We start from the raw sequence: 12,796 nt of genomic DNA on the forward strand, positions 1-12,796 counted from the left end.
AAGGTCTAGCAACACCAGACCCACGTTCCCACATGGCATGTGTTCCCCGGGTGGCCACATCCTCATGCATTGATGGACATGCTCTTGTCCCTGCAGCATCAGCCTTTCACAGCCCTGGTCTATGCCTTTTGGAGGCTGCTGATCAGAGGAAAAGGAAGACACCGTCAAGAGAAGCTACACCAAAGGAAAGCTGGAGGGTGGACCGGAAGACTAAGACTTCACGTCCCAGGCCGCACCCCACCAAGCTCAACCAACACATGGCTGCTGAAGCCAGTTCTGCCCATGCAAGTCCCTCTTTGCAGAGGGTCAGGAAGTATATCCCCCCTCCCTGCCACCATGAGAAGAGTCTGTAAACCCTGGAGGCACAGAAGTAGGAGAGGGAAACAGAGGCTCTGCCCTTGAGCTGCTCCAAGTCTAGGTCAGGAGACCAGACATGAAGATCAGACAACCGGAGACAAGGCAAATGGTGGAAGATGGAGGGTCAAACCCTGTAGGAAGACTTTAACAACCATGAGGAATCACCAGTCTTAGCCTGGGGAGAGCCGACAACAATGCTGAGAAAGAGGGAACAGCAGGAAGGACTGGGACAAGGAAAGGAGGAAGGAGAGATGGAGGGGGTAGGCGAGACCAGTAAAACGGAAGACTCCACATGTGGTGGTCACTCCCTGTGATCAGTGATGCGAGGAGCCAGGGTCAGAGCCACAGTCAGAGTTTGCTCACTCCTGGTCTATTCTAGACTCTTGCTACGCACCGCTCAGCTAGACCAGCATCACGGGCACTTCCTGAGGTCTGCTTAAAAACAAGCAGCTTGGGCTCCAGCCCAGACCTCCTGAATGAAATACACATTATAGGCGCTCATCTAGCCACCTGATAGAAAAAGCTGAAGGGACCTCTCCAGGCTGCCCCCTCACGTGCCCTGGGCTTTGCCACGCATGGGGCATGCAAGTCTGAATTGCAGAAGTCCCACGACTCGAAGGTGCATTTCTAGTGGAGACATGTTCCCAGTCCATCCACCTTCATGATGTTCTTTTAGACCATCAATAAATATGGCTTCAGTAGTCAGATGATATTTAATTAGCATTAAACTCTTTTATTTCATGTAAGTTAGAGCCTTGCCTGAGACACTTCATTTGGAAAGTAACCTGGCACTCAAGATTAAAATGACATATTAGCATGTCAGCGGTAGCCTCATCATGGTGTGCTCCCCTTCAGCCCTCCAACCCTGCAGGGGAACAACAGGGTGCTGCTTCCAGATTCCCCCGCAGAAGGGATTTGACACGGGGGCTCTCAGAGGTGAGGGGTTGGGCTTTCTTACATGGAAAAGGGGCTATAGCCCCTAGGAAGGGCAAAATGGAAAAACTTATACGTGTCAAAGTTGGAAGCAAATTTTCATCCTTCCATCTGAATTTTCTTTCTGTGCCTCAAAGCCATCAAGCCCGCCCCTGCTTCAGGATCTTTCCATGAGCCATGTCCTCTGTCCAGGTCCTACCTCCTCACAGGGCTCTGACTTGCTCTGCAGAGCTCAGACTCAATGTCACCTCCCCAGAGGAGACTTCCCTGATCTCTCAGTCTCAGCTAGGCCTGGTCTCTTTGCTTCATATCCCCCTATTTTAATGGGGGGCACATGTCCCTAAGACAATTTTATGGATTCTTCATCTATTTGTTTGTCTATTGCCTGCCTCCTCCAACTAGAATGCCCTGCATGAGGGCAGGGACTTTGTTTTGTTCTCTGCTATATTCCCAGGGCCTAAAACAGTGCCTGGCTCATCACATAGGATGAAAGAAAGAAGGGAAGGACAGAGGGAAAATAGATAAAAGGTAAGTAGGTAGGTAGGTAGGTAGATAGATACATAGATGGTAGATATATAGATACAGACAGATAGATAGATAAGAAATGGACGCATGGGTAGGTAGGTAGATATATAGATAGGAGATGGATGGATGCATGGATAGCTAGATGGATAGATGGATGGATTGATGGATAGAGAGATGATAGATAGAAGATAGATGATAGAAGATGATAGATAAAAAGATGGATGGATGGATGGATAGATGATAGATAGACTGACGGACAGCTAGCTCAATCGATCAGGCACTTTGGCTGACACAGAAGAGCATGGTACCTACTCTCAAGAATCTTGCAATCTAGAAGAGAAGTCAAGTGACAGAGTCAGACAGCATGGCCCAGCAACCACCCACAGTGCTGTCAGGTGTGCCCAGGGCAGCGCATGATTAAATGACAATTAGGAATTCTGAGGGCAGGGCCTTGAGATCAGTGGAGAACTTGCTGTGGGCTGGGGGGTTGGCTAGGGGCCTCCTCAGGGGTCGGGGAGGCAGTGGTTCATGGAGTAACCTAAGCTAGATCTAAGAACCTGGCTGGATGCAGACATTCCAAGCAGGGCCACACGGTGATGCCCAAAGGCCTGCACGCAGACCACTCGGCCACACAAGATGATTTTAGGTGATACACAGAAAAACTCCTTTATTAAAAAAAAAATTAATACTTGTATAATTATTTTAACATTTAATATGAAAAAACATATAACTGGCACATCAAACTAGAGATTTCATAGATGTTATTTAGGACAAGCTAAATATAATATTTAATCAAAAGAGTGTGTCCTCTTAAAAAAATATTAAGTCTACAATGTAGCTGGTGGTACTCTGGGAAAAACCAAAAGGGAAGAGTGTGAACGATGCAAGTGTTTGGTTTAGAGCTAAGGAGCCATTCCCAGCATAAACTGTGCACCCCCGCCCCAAGGGCCTGGAAGGTCTCGTCCACAGGAGGCCTTGCTCTGCTGGGTCTGGTCTCCAGCTGGGCTGTCAGAGGCACATGTGGGCCTAACAGCGCCTCCCTGGGTTTGTGGCAAGGATGTGTCCAAGCGCTCCAGCCCCTCCCTGGGCAGGCAGCCCCGCTCTGCAGAAGCTACACGGCAGCAGGAAGTGCTCCAAGAAAGAGGTGCACAGACTGGTCCTGCCTTCTCCAGGGGCAGCCCCAGGAGTGCCAGCAAGTCCTCCCCTGCTGACAAGGAGAAGCAGAGAGAGAGGGAGGGAGAACGACAGACAGCAGAGAGAGAAAAGGAAAGGCGGGAGGAGGGAGAAGATAATAAAGAAACAGGGAAGAGAAGGAATGAGGGAGAGAGAGAGAGGGAGACAGGCTAGCTAGGACCAAATGCTGGCTGAAGTCCTTATCAGGAAGAAAAATTTTAAAATGCACGAACTCTATTTATACCCTGAATAAACAAGATAATTACGTGTTCGTTTCATAAGTTGTGCCTTGATTTCGAGATCACCAGTGGCCATGAATGTTTGGATTTCATATAAGCATGTTTAAAAGCCGTGGGTCTCGACCCTCTGACCAGGAAGCTAGGCTTAGTCAACACTTTCACACTGTGATCAAGGCATAAAGCAGAGAGTTGAACAAACTAACATTTTACTCTTGGAATTGAAGTATAAGCAGAAGAACTGATGAATCTGCTAATTGTTCCATTGTTCTTGCCTGCTCTTGACATGGGCGTATACCCCTCATATAACCCAAAGTGCATCTTTTGTATATGCATGAGAAGAAAAACGTGTATGACCCTGATGAATATAAGTCGGGGGTGGGGCGTGGTTTAAAGGGCAATCCCTTTTTTATTATCTTTTTAAAGGCCAACTCACTGTGTACAATCCATGGCTCTGCACTAAGAGTGTGGGGCAGCTGCCTGTGACGGCACACCATGGGCAAGCTGGACCCAGTCTGGACGCCCCATACCTAGCCCTGTCACTGCTTTGCCTCGTTCTTTCTGAAGTCACTATAAGCCTCAACCACCAGAAGGGCAGCGTCCAGTTCAGCAGCACGCTGATGGGAGTATCCTTTCTCCCATTCCTGCTGCCACTGCCCCATCTCAGCATCAGACAGTGGGAACGGTCTTGCGCTGCCCGTCTCTCGGATACATCCCAATTAATCCCAAACAGCCTAGCCTGGCGTGCAGCTTCTCTCACCATCGGGCTCCTATCCACACCTCCACTCACTCTTCCTTATATCCTAAATTCCAACAAAACCGAGCTACTTGTCATTCCCCAACACCAAGCCCGTCCCCAGCTTTTCCAGTCTCCCCCTCTATTGCCTCCACCTGGAATGGCCACCTCAGCCCCCCACAAACTCCCCCCAACTCCCACCCCCAGCTGAAATGCATCCCACAAATCCCCGCCTTCTTCAAGCAACTTCTCTCTTGTCTTCTCTTTATCTCTATTTGTGAAAATCTTCCTGGTCCCCAAGGTCCAGCTCCACCAGTCTCTCCACAAAGCTCTTCCTGAGCCACAAAATGAGTCTGACTTCTCCTTTCTTAACAGAGTTTTCACACAACAATTATTAGCTCCTTTACAGTTAGTCAACATCTCACTCACATTACTCTTATTCACTGACCTCTCACTCTCAAGTTTGAACTCGTGGCTCTCTATCTAATCTCTGAGGGGGCGCCTGTCACGTTCTCTGTGTGATGTGGCTTTCTGTGTATTTGTACCCCTCGCTGTTAGGATGGTGGCAGAGAGCATTCTGGGGCTCCACATGTTTCTGTTGACTCCAACTGACCTGAAGAATCCGCACCTGACTCCCGTGCAGGCACACCCTTTCGGGCCCAGAGTCAGTGCATTCTCAGGGACCGCAGGGACGGGCCTTGGGGCCATGCTAATTTAGCCCTGGTTAAAGCTGCCTCCTGGGAAAGCAGGGCCCTGAGGACCTTCCAGGCCCACGTCCTAACTGAACGTGCTGCTCTCCATGCTAATGCCACAGGAAACCCGGATTATGGAGGACAGGAGGGGAAATCCTGTGTCCCCTCTGCCTGTCAGCCTAGGATTCCAAGGGCTTGCCTATTACCTCACCTGGTAATAGGAGGATTCTTGCAGCACAAAATCCAAATCAAAGTCTTTAGTTGATTTCAACCCCCAATTTCTCTCTGACTCAAAGACAAGAACCAATAATAGCCAAACAGTCCATTTTGAGGGGAATAAAAGCATAATTTGGCCTTGCTGGAGGTTAAACCTCAAATACAGAACTTTCTTTAAAATCCTGTTTCTACTGCCCTCCTAAAAGCAGAAGGGCACGGTGGCCCTTGGCCTCTCTCTCTGTTCTTCTTCATGACACTGGATCCTTTTAGCTCAAATCACTGAGCAGGGGCAGATGTGAGGATCATCCCAGACTGTAAGAATCCACATCGCTGCCAAGCAACTCCTGGCAGTCCACGTCACACACACGTACACGCACACGCACACACACGTCAGGGAAGGCCTGGTCTCCCATGGAAGGTTGCAAATATTGAGAGAGATGGAAGAAAAAACAAGACACTTTTCTCCCCCTCTGCTTTTCCACCTGGCCCATTACCTGGCACATAAAGACCACGTGGGTCAGTGAAGGAGACAAGCCATTTTGTCCTTATGTAACAGAGACTGCACCACTGTATACACAGATCTTTATTTCCTAAACGAAATTAAAAGGTTTGTGGCCACTTTGCTTTTTGTGCATAATCCTCCGTTTTTATTTTAATTGGCAAGCCTCAAACAAAGACAATAATTTCAAAACATGCAAACGTCAAATGGAGAGTTGTGTTTGCCTTTTCCACCCCTTTCAGAAGCAGGAAAGGGAAACGGGGATGGGAGGCTTGGGACCAACGAAGGGAAGAGTCTCCACTTACACGGCAGCTGTTTCCTCAATTTACCCACAGTGCCCTGAGGGAGCGGGAGAACCCCGGTTCTAGAAGGGGTAGGCCTGGCAAAGAAAAATCTCCAGTGAGAATCATCGTGGGAGTAGCTGGGACAAGAGGGACGTGACTGGCCCACCCAGGACCCTGGTCTGCAGGCCTGGACCCAAGAGCGGCAGAACCGCAGAGAAGCAGCTAGAATACCTGCCTGTGGACAGTGAGTCCAGCCCGGCCTGGAGTCCTTGGCTTCTTTGGTGGCCAAACCCTGTACTCCCTGCAGAGTGGCTCTCAGGAAACCAGCCTGTGTATCACCCCCAGCAGGCTGCCTTCGCAAGAGGATGCTGCTTCTCATCTCCCTCTGCTCACAGGAAACCCGCCTGCCTCGGTCCCGAGGACCGGCACACCTCTGCTCCAGGCCCAGCTGCAGCCGCCAGAGTCAAAGGAACACCTCGCCAGAGGCTCTGGAGGAACAGGGCCCTGAGAGCGGCAGCTCACACACTCGGAATGCACTCTGGGCACAGGGAGACCAGGCCGCGGGCCACGGCGAAGCTGACTGTTGTTAACTGAGCTTCATCCCAGATCCCTCTTACTGCCCTTCGTCAGCTGCCCATGCTGCGCTGGGTGGGACACACGGACACTCACAGCAGGCAGCAGCAGAAGTGAGGCGTCATGGGTTAATGGGCTTCTTCTCTGGTTTTGTGGCGTCTATTTGCAAAGCTGACCTAATGCACAGCCTCACAGCTCTCAACCTCTGAAGGGCCAAGAGGGACAGAGGAGCCTTTGTCCAGGGACAAACAAAAGCAAAGTCATGGTGGAGAGGACCCTGAAGTGATGCGGGACGCCCGCCCCGCCCTCAAGAACGCCCGTCCTGCAAGGCCGCTCGCCGGGGCCGACTCAGAGGGCAGTGGCAGAAGGAAATGTACATCCACCCTCACCCCCGCTGCCTGCCCGGTCCCCGCTCTAGAAGGCCCCACTCCCGGTGGCTCATCCCAAACCCAGGGAGGGCTGGCCCTTCTCTGCCCCGCCAGCTCGCACAGAGAGAAGCATCTCCAAAAAGGAAGATCAGGTTCACGTCTTGACGCCTTAACTGAGGCGGGTCATTTGGACTCCACCAGGCCTCTCCCCTGACTCCCTCACTCCAGGGTCACACCCCCAAAAGGCCTTTCCATTGTAACCTGGTCACCTGGTCGCAGAGCAGAGAGCGACAGGATTAGCTGCATAAACCAATCAGGCACCATTAAAGAGAAAGAAGATGACATGAGGCTTTTGTTTCCAGAAATGAAAGAAAGAACGCCAAAAAAGAAAACGAAAAAGAAAGAAGACGAGAGAAGAAAACCCAGCAGCAGCAGCAGAATTACAGGGAGGGAGGACCCATCCCCAGACGCCCGGGGAGAGCTGCTCAGGCTGGGGCCCGATGGCGAGAAGGGTTAAATTTATGTTCCATTACAAGTCCCCTTTTTTTTGGTTTCATCTTCTCAGTAAAACACATAACTTAAAATGAAATCAAATATTAAAAATGACAGACTATATAAGTGCTGTGAGTAACTTCAGGTCACGGAGGGAGGGAGAAGCCGGCAAGTTGTCAGGCACTATCTGTCAGACTGAATTAGAAACAATCAACAGAGACTGAAAGGGAAGGTGATTGTTATTAAGCAGCGGGGCTGTGAGCAGGCTACCCAGATGTGGTCATGCATATAAAGGACAGGAAACAGCAGTTTAATTCAGGAAGCCCTGGCGAACAGGGCAGCAGAGAGGAGAAAAGTCCTTTGTCGCTAATAAGCTGGAAGTTACTTTGATAACAGCAGGGTTAGACTCGAGAATAAAACACATTTCTTTCACTACCACACACCATTAATATCACAGAAATGTGGTCGGAAGAAATGCCCAGCGCGAGCCAGATCAGCCACTGGCCTTCCCCAGCAGCCTGGAGAGCCAGACCCAGGTCCCCATCTGGGCCCTCGCCTCCCCTCCTTCCAGGGCAGGGCTTTTTCTGACCACATCGGCCCGACTGTCACCCTCCAGAAATGTTATATGACCAAAAAAGAATAAAGATAGTATTTCATTATTGCCCAGCATCAGGCCCTCCCTTCCTGTGGCCCGTGGGGAAGGTGCAAGCCCCGTAAACAGCCTCGGTATAATGAAGTCCATGTATGCAGCCACGAAAAACAATTTTATATGCAGACAAGGCCCGATTTCATAAGAAATTACTTATGCAGGCGTTCTGCAATTATCCTGTGATACTTTCAGGCAACAGTCTGACAGCAGTTGTGCAAACAATAAAGGGATTACAGAAATAAAAACAAATAATATTACACACACAGAAACTCCATGTTGCATGTGGACGGGAGGGAGGGACACGAGGGGAGCCGGGCACGGCCACCAGGAAGTGAGGCCAGGGAAGAGCCGACCCCTTCCCAGGCACTAGCTCCCAGCACCCTGCAGGAGCCCGCCGGCAGGCAGCTGTATAGGGGTCTGCCCCCTCCTCAGAGGAGGCCGGGCCAGCTGCTCGCCTCTCAGGGGAGCTGAGGACATGGGTCACCTTTGCAGGAAGGAGCAGAGTCACGGGACCAGGAAGGGACAGGCAATGGGTGGGCTGAGCAGATTTTCTCTTTCACACCAGTGGCCTCCCAGAACAGAAAGCACGTTGTCCTTCCGCCTCATCCCAGGGTCAACTCAGGCCGCCATGTCCAGTTGCAGCCCAGAGCTTCCAATCAGCTTGATGCAGAGTCAGGACTGTCCCTTCCATGACACCCGTGAGCAGAGTAAGGGGAGCAGCCACACATGAGGACCCAATCAAGCCTCAGACGAGGCGGGGCCCAAGCAGCCCCGCGACTGGCATGAGCAGGGGTGGCTCTGTGGCCCACTCCTGGGGCCAGGGCAGCTCCGGCTCATCACTGGCCAGTCCTTACTGCATGCCCATCGTGTGTATGCCCCTTGCTCAGTGCTGAGTGCAGAAGTCACAAAGTGCAGGCTGCAGCTCCATGTGGTCCACACATATACTTGTGTTTGCAGAAAGATTTAAAAAAACTTAAATTAGTGCCAACATTGGAGAATAAAAAAGAACCAGATTATTTTTTTTTACTTTTTTTCCTTAAAAACTAGAAGACCTAGAAAAATTCTGTCCGCATCTCCAAGTGGCTGCAATTGGTGAGAGCCGAGTGGCCCCTGTCAATGGGGTCAGCTCTCCCCATTCTGCTCTGGCCTACTCTGTCCCTCCAACATGCTAAGTTCTTCCCCACTGCAGGGCCTTTGCACCTGCTGTTCCCTCTGCCAGGAATGCTCTTCCTCCAGACCTTTACCTGGCTGGCTCCTCCGTGTCCTTCAGACCTCTCACTTCCAATGTGCCTTCCTCAGGGGGGCGGGGGGCCATCCCCAACCACCCCCCTCTCAAGTACAGGCATTCCCCTCCCCCTTCCCCAGCGCAGATGTTTCCTCATTTATCACTATATGACATCATCTTATCCATGGCTGTCTTGTTTATTGCTTCCCAGCCCCACAGTGTAAGCTCCCTGAGAACAGGGAGCTTGTCTGTCTCGTCCAAGGCCATACCCAGGGCTGCACCATGGCCAAGGGATCAGGCTCCAGAACTAGGAAGAAGCATGCTCCAACCTTGGCCTTACCATCCACCAGCTGTGTGACCTGAGGGAGCCTACTTCACTTCTCTGACCTCAGTTTTCACATCTGGAAAATGGAGCTAATAGCAGTATCTACCTGCTAGGGAACTGGTGAGGGTTGAGATGATCCCAGGACCTGCCCCGCTCCGCCTGCCCTCTAGAGTTCAATCATCTCTGACTGTAGTTTTCTCTCGGGCAAAGTGAGAGTAATGGGGCCTTACTTTCCTAACTTCATTTGGCGGCTACAAAGGAGTCTGCAAGGATCTTTACCTCTGTGAGCCTGGAGATTTCCTGGTGAAAATCAAATACGACGCAGAGCCCCACACACATATGCAGGGCTTATCATCATTATCACACAGAAATTACAATTATTCCCTCCCTCCTCCGTACTCCCAAAGAACTGCTCCTGCAGCATTGAACTATGGTAATTACCGCTGCGGGAAGGCCGTGAACTCACACGTCTGTCCCGGGACGGCGGGAGCCACAGCCGGGTCAGCACCCCAAGTCCAGGGTCCTGCACGTGCTCTGGGTACAGGAGGGGCCACTCTGTGTCTGTCAGATGGAGGGAAGGTCCTGTGGTCTCTGAGGGCCGTTTCCTTCTGGAAGTCACCGGGCCTCACAACCAAGCATGGGGCCTTTCTGAAGGATAAAGCTAAAGAGGGCTGGACAGCCACACCTCGTGGCTCTGCCTCCAGTCCTCGCAAGGTTTCTCTGGAAATGCACATTGTGGTGGGATATTAAATCATTTTCTGATGTGTGTGAGAGGTGTGGTGACCGACAGGTCACCTAGAGTCCTAGAAATACAGGGTTTCTATGGAAGGGTGCTTCCGGTGGCATCTGGATGTCCCACAGCTGCATTTGTGTGGCATCATATAAGACTTTAAAAAGTTGGTGATGGGGCTGCAAAGTCAGCGAGAGGCCTGGAAGGAGGTGCCCACATGCTTTCCACCTGTTCCTAAGCCCTGTCCCCTTTCTTGGTCTCCAGGGCACAAAATTTGCTCTTGGATATCAAGTTCCCCTCCTATTTCCAGTTCACAGGACCCCAAAATTATTCCGAGCTGTACATTTTCCGTGCAGGAAAATCTCCCGCCTTCTCACGGCCAATCCCAAGAATTGCATCATTGTTCTTTATCCTCTATGAGGCCCAGAACATGCCAAGGTGATTAACTCTTTATTTCTTTTTTTTTTGCTGAGCAAGATTCGCCCTGAGCTAACATCCATTGCCAATCTTCCTCTTTTTTTTCCTTTTTATGTGAGCCGCTGCCACAGCATGGACACTAACAAACAAGTGGTGTAGGTCTGTGCCCAGAAACCAACCCTGGGCTGCTGAAGGGGAGCACACCGAACTCAACCACTAGGCAACCAGGGCTGGCCCCGTGATTAACTCTTTAAAATGCATGCCTCGGTGGCAGAAAACCTCGTGAGGCCGGTGCCATGGTCTATTCTACAGAGTCTAAGAAACAACATGAAGGATGGCCACGTCTCATTCACAGACGAAGCTCAAGTCACTCCAGCTCCTCCCCGAAGTCCTCCCACCGGGTCAAGCATGGTGGTTTATCCTCTGTTCCCCTCCCATCCCAATGTGGGTCGAAGGGACAAGGCCACACCCTTGTGGTGCCTCCTCTCCCACTTCAAGAGGCACAGAGCGTGGAAAGCTCCAGAACAAGCTGGTGTGCTCCCTTTCCTGGGGAAAGCCAGCCTCACCAATCTCCCCTACCTGAGGCCTTCGGCAGCAATGCTAAGCCGAGCCTTCGGAGACTGTGAGCATCCACGCAGCAGAATTCCTACCATCAATGTAGCAGCTAAATATTGTAAGACTCCTAACTCCCCCATCTGTGTTTTGCCTCCCAAGAGGGAAAATAGTCTTCGCAGACATTCCGTTATCTGGCAGGCAAATTCTAAACCTTACTGGCAACCGCAGGCTTGTTTTCCCAACCAAACAGCTATGGAACCAAAAATTGTTCTGCCTGCGATATGCTGAGGAGGGAACTAGCCAAACAGCTCAGTCTGGAGGCCCAGGGCCGGGAAGCCCGAGGGCTGTCTCCATGGCCAGGGGAGCCCCCGTGCTCCGTGGAAGTCCTCGTGCCAGGGGAGGCCACCATCAACGGACGGAAGCTGCAACTGCTGGTGTTCGCTGCTCCTTTTTCTTAACACGGCATACACCCACCAAGAAGCTGATGGGAAACACTCACCACGGTGTGAAATCAACACTTTCTAGCTCAAATAAAGGGGTAAAAAAGGGAAAACTTCCAACCTTTTTGCTGCAGGAATTTCCTCCTTCAAGATTTCACGCGGCAGTGACAGACACCACCTGCCCTCCGCCAAGCGGACTTTGGCGCCCAGACCATTGCTTTCCATTTTATGGAATTTCCCTGCGTTTTTCCTAGCCCTTCCCAGTCTTCATACGGGAACCCTGCACCTGTGCAATTGCTAATAAACCAAATCTGATGATAACTGTGGAAGCCTAATTGATAGGGGCCTTTATCGACAGGCCTTGATGTCTATCTGAGGTTCTCAACAGCCAAGATTTAAATGTTTCATTTTATTTTTAACTTTCACTTTTCCACATTTCAGCAATGTCAGGCAAAGAGGTATGGTTTTACTATCAGAAAGAATCATGGTGCAGAATAATTTATGACTTCAGCTCGGGCTTTCAGAAAAGCCATTTCAAATCTTCACTTTGATTTGGTTGTATCAAAACTACTCAAAATAACAGCGGCACTTTCTTGGAACCAGAATATGTTAGCAGCACCTCAGGATTTCGAACTAAAGCCTCATATTTATCCCAGAAGAAAACTTGAGAAAGGAATTAAGCCACAGAGGGGAAAATGACATTTTTTCACGATTCCTTTGTTCCCCCTCCCACCCATCCCCAAACATGCCGGAACCACAAAGGGATGCCTCCCCCGTGGTGAAGGGTCCTGCAGGCACCACTCACCCAGGGCTTACGGGCAGGTGGAGGAACCCTACCTGGGTGGAGGACAGGCTGGGAGGAAGCCCCTGGCCGGGAGGAGAGAGAGCAGGGCCATTTGGTCAAGATTTGTGTTAGGTCAACACGACAAAGCAGGAGGAAATGATGTGTGTCCAGGGCAAAGAGTTCAAGTAGCGTAAGACTTACCTTAGCAGCTTAACTGCATACTTGTCTTAAGGACTGTCAGTCTGGTGAGAAAATACCCCAGAAAGGATGCAGCTGATCCAGGCACTGACAGATTGCCAGAGAGGTGTCCCAGGTCCCTATCACAAAAGGAAATACAGAAAGAAATGATGTAAAGTGAAATGTAACAAATTCACCAAATCACAGCCATATGCAGAGGTCAAGGAAATTCCACTGAAAAGGTTAAAGATGAAATCAAATCCGGTGTCTGAGAATGAAAATCTATCCCAATGCAAGGCCACCGGTGACGTGCTGTAGACAAGAAGCTAAATACTGCCTAGCACTGGGATCTTTCATTTTCATCAGATCAATAAAAGCTTATATTTATCAGGATTCCAAGCAGCTGCCAC

General features: G+C 50.6%; 1 protein-coding gene across 2 annotated transcripts in view; it reads right to left on the bottom strand.

Annotated features, from left to right (window-relative positions):
• ZNF536 (zinc finger protein 536) overlaps positions 1 to 12,514 on the bottom strand; it is a 171,464-nt gene extending 158,950 nt beyond the window's left edge. For both annotated transcript variants that reach the window (XM_087421866.1, XM_014794865.2), the window contains exon 1: positions 12,411 to 12,514. The gene's annotated coding sequence lies outside the window, so the exon portion shown is untranslated. The remainder of the gene's footprint in view (positions 1 to 12,410) is intronic.
• Between the last annotated feature and the right edge of the window lie 282 nt (positions 12,515 to 12,796).

The sequence above is a fragment of the Ceratotherium simum genome, chromosome 33, assembly GCF_057802395.1.
Source record: "Ceratotherium simum simum isolate JZ-2026a chromosome 33, ASM5780239v1, whole genome shotgun sequence".
Taxonomy (NCBI): Eukaryota; Metazoa; Chordata; class Mammalia; order Perissodactyla; family Rhinocerotidae; genus Ceratotherium; species Ceratotherium simum.